Genomic DNA, 4635 nt, shown 5'->3' with positions numbered 1-4635 from the left:
ACCCTAAACCCTAAACCCTAAACCCTAAACCCTAAACCCTAAACCCTAAACCCTAAACCCTAAACCCTAAACCCTAAACCCTAAACCCTAAACCCTAAACCCTAAACCCTAAACCCTAAACCCTAAACCCTAAACCCTAAACCCTAAACCCTAAACCCTAAACCCTAAACCCTAAACCCTAAACCCTAAACCCTAAACCCTAAACCCTAAACCCTAAACCCTAAACCCTAAACCCTAAACCCTAAACCCTAAACCCTAAACCCTAAACCCTAAACCCTAAACCCTAAACCCTAAACCCTAAACCCTAAACCCTAAACCCTAAACCCTAAACCCTAAACCCTAAACCCTAAACCCTAAACCCTAAACCCTAAACCCTAAACCCTAAACCCTAAACCCTAAACCCTAAACCCTAAACCCTAAACCCTAAACCCTAAACCCTAAACCCTAAACCCTAAACCCTAAACCCTAAACCCTAAACCCTAAACCCTAAACCCTAAACCCTAAACCCTAAACCCTAAACCCTAAACCCTAAACCCTAAACCCTAAACCCTAAACCCTAAACCCTAAACCCTAAACCCTAAACCCTAAACCCTAAACCCTAAACCCTAAACCCTAAACCCTAAACCCTAAACCCTAAACCCTAAACCCTAAACCCTAAACCCTAAACCCTAAACCCTAAACCCTAAACCCTAAACCCTAAACCCTAAACCCTAAACCCTAAACCCTAAACCCTAAACCCTAAACCCTAAACCCTAAACCCTAAACCCTAAACCCTAAACCCTAAACCCTAAACCCTAAACCCTAAACCCTAAACCCTAAACCCTAAACCCTAAACCCTAAACCCTAAACCCTAAACCCTAAACCCTAAACCCTAAACCCTAAACCCTAAACCCTAAACCCTAAACCCTAAACCCTAAACCCTAAACCCTAAACCCTAAACCCTAAACCCTAAACCCTAAACCCTAAACCCTAAACCCTAAACCCTAAACCCTAAACCCTAAACCCTAAACCCTAAACCCTAAACCCTAAACCCTAAACCCTAAACCCTAAACCCTAAACCCTAAACCCTAAACCCTAAACCCTAAACCCTAAACCCTAAACCCTAAACCCTAAACCCTAAACCCTAAACCCTAAACCCTAAACCCTAAACCCTAAACCCTAAACCCTAAACCCTAAACCCTAAACCCTAAACCCTAAACCCTAAACCCTAAACCCTAAACCCTAAACCCTAAACCCTAAACCCTAAACCCTAAACCCTAAACCCTAAACCCTAAACCCTAAACCCTAAACCCTAAACCCTAAACCCTAAACCCTAAACCCTAAACCCTAAACCCTAAACCCTAAACCCTAAACCCTAAACCCTAAACCCTAAACCCTAAACCCTAAACCCTAAACCCTAAACCCTAAACCCTAAACCCTAAACCCTAAACCCTAAACCCTAAACCCTAAACCCTAAACCCTAAACCCTAAACCCTAAACCCTAAACCCTAAACCCTAAACCCTAAACCCTAAACCCTAAACCCTAAACCCTAAACCCTAAACCCTAAACCCTAAACCCTAAACCCTAAACCCTAAACCCTAAACCCTAAACCCTAAACCCTAAACCCTAAACCCTAAACCCTAAACCCTAAACCCTAAACCCTAAACCCTAAACCCTAAACCCTAAACCCTAAACCCTAAACCCTAAACCCTAAACCCTAAACCCTAAACCCTAAACCCTAAACCCTAAACCCTAAACCCTAAACCCTAAACCCTAAACCCTAAACCCTAAACCCTAAACCCTAAACCCTAAACCCTAAACCCTAAACCCTAAACCCTAAACCCTAAACCCTAAACCCTAAACCCTAAACCCTAAACCCTAAACCCTAAACCCTAAACCCTAAACCCTAAACCCTAAACCCTAAACCCTAAACCCTAAACCCTAAACCCTAAACCCTAAACCCTAAACCCTAAACCCTAAACCCTAAACCCTAAACCCTAAACCCTAAACCCTAAACCCTAAACCCTAAACCCTAAACCCTAAACCCTAAACCCTAAACCCTAAACCCTAAACCCTAAACCCTAAACCCTAAACCCTAAACCCTAAACCCTAAACCCTAAACCCTAAACCCTAAACCCTAAACCCTAAACCCTAAACCCTAAACCCTAAACCCTAAACCCTAAACCCTAAACCCTAAACCCTAAACCCTAAACCCTAAACCCTAAACCCTAAACCCTAAACCCTAAACCCTAAACCCTAAACCCTAAACCCTAAACCCTAAACCCTAAACCCTAAACCCTAAACCCTAAACCCTAAACCCTAAACCCTAAACCCTAAACCCTAAACCCTAAACCCTAAACCCTAAACCCTAAACCCTAAACCCTAAACCCTAAACCCTAAACCCTAAACCCTAAACCCTAAACCCTAAACCCTAAACCCTAAACCCTAAACCCTAAACCCTAAACCCTAAACCCTAAACCCTAAACCCTAAACCCTAAACCCTAAACCCTAAACCCTAAACCCTAAACCCTAAACCCTAAACCCTAAACCCTAAACCCTAAACCCTAAACCCTAAACCCTAAACCCTAAACCCTAAACCCTAAACCCTAAACCCTAAACCCTAAACCCTAAACCCTAAACCCTAAACCCTAAACCCTAAACCCTAAACCCTAAACCCTAAACCCTAAACCCTAAACCCTAAACCCTAAACCCTAAACCCTAAACCCTAAACCCTAAACCCTAAACCCTAAACCCTAAACCCTAAACCCTAAACCCTAAACCCTAAACCCTAAACCCTAAACCCTAAACCCTAAACCCTAAACCCTAAACCCTAAACCCTAAACCCTAAACCCTAAACCCTAAACCCTAAACCCTAAACCCTAAACCCTAAACCCTAAACCCTAAACCCTAAACCCTAAACCCTAAACCCTAAACCCTAAACCCTAAACCCTAAACCCTAAACCCTAAACCCTAAACCCTAAACCCTAAACCCTAAACCCTAAACCCTAAACCCTAAACCCTAAACCCTAAACCCTAAACCCTAAACCCTAAACCCTAAACCCTAAACCCTAAACCCTAAACCCTAAACCCTAAACCCTAAACCCTAAACCCTAAACCCTAAACCCTAAACCCTAAACCCTAAACCCTAAACCCTAAACCCTAAACCCTAAACCCTAAACCCTAAACCCTAAACCCTAAACCCTAAACCCTAAACCCTAAACCCTAAACCCTAAACCCTAAACCCTAAACCCTAAACCCTAAACCCTAAACCCTAAACCCTAAACCCTAAACCCTAAACCCTAAACCCTAAACCCTAAACCCTAAACCCTAAACCCTAAACCCTAAACCCTAAACCCTAAACCCTAAACCCTAAACCCTAAACCCTAAACCCTAAACCCTAAACCCTAAACCCTAAACCCTAAACCCTAAACCCTAAACCCTAAACCCTAAACCCTAAACCCTAAACCCTAAACCCTAAACCCTAAACCCTAAACCCTAAACCCTAAACCCTAAACCCTAAACCCTAAACCCTAAACCCTAAACCCTAAACCCTAAACCCTAAACCCTAAACCCTAAACCCTAAACCCTAAACCCTAAACCCTAAACCCTAAACCCTAAACCCTAAACCCTAAACCCTAAACCCTAAACCCTAAACCCTAAACCCTAAACCCTAAACCCTAAACCCTAAACCCTAAACCCTAAACCCTAAACCCTAAACCCTAAACCCTAAACCCTAAACCCTAAACCCTAAACCCTAAACCCTAAACCCTAAACCCTAAACCCTAAACCCTAAACCCTAAACCCTAAACCCTAAACCCTAAACCCTAAACCCTAAACCCTAAACCCTAAACCTCTAAACCCTAAACCCTAAACCCTAAACCCTAAACCCTAAACCCTAAACCCTAAACCCTAAACCCTAAACCCTAAACCCTAAACCCTAAACCCTAAACCCTAAACCCTAAACCCTAAACCCTAAACCCTAAACCCTAAACCCTAAACCCTAAACCCTAAACCCTAAACCCTAAACCCTAAACCCTAAACCCTAAACCCTAAACCCTAAACCCTAAACCCTAAACCCTAAACCCTAAACCCTAAACCCTAAACCCTAAACCCTAAACCCTAAACCCTAAACCCTAAACCCTAAACCCTAAACCCTAAACCCTAAACCCTAAACCCTAAACCCTAAACCCTAAACCCTAAACCCTAAACCCTAAACCCTAAACCCTAAACCCTAAACCCTAAACCCTAAACCCTAAACCCTAAACCCTAAACCCTAAACCCTAAACCCTAAACCCTAAACCCTAAACCCTAAACCCTAAACCCTAAACCCTAAACCCTAAACCCTAAACCCTAAACCCTAAACCCTAAACCCTAAACCCTAAACCCTAAACCCTAAACCCTAAACCCTAAACCCTAAACCCTAAACCCTAAACCCTAAACCCTAAACCCTAAACCCTAAACCCTAAACCCTAAACCCTAAACCCTAAACCCTAAACCCTAAACCCTAAACCCTAAACCCTAAACCCTAAACCCTAAACCCTAAACCCTAAACCCTAAACCCTAAACCCTAAACCCTAAACCCTAAACCCTAAACCCTAAACCCTAAACCCTAAACCCTAAACCCTAAACCCTAAACCCTAAACCCTAAACCCTAA

This window comes from Tasmannia lanceolata, unplaced genomic scaffold, assembly GCF_043159265.1.
Source record: "Tasmannia lanceolata isolate RefF3 unplaced genomic scaffold, GAP_Taslan_0.1 ptg000090l, whole genome shotgun sequence".
Classification (NCBI taxonomy): Eukaryota; Viridiplantae; Streptophyta; class Magnoliopsida; order Canellales; family Winteraceae; genus Tasmannia; species Tasmannia lanceolata.
The sequence above is the reverse complement of the archived record's forward strand: the minus strand, read 5'-3'. Positions refer to the sequence as shown.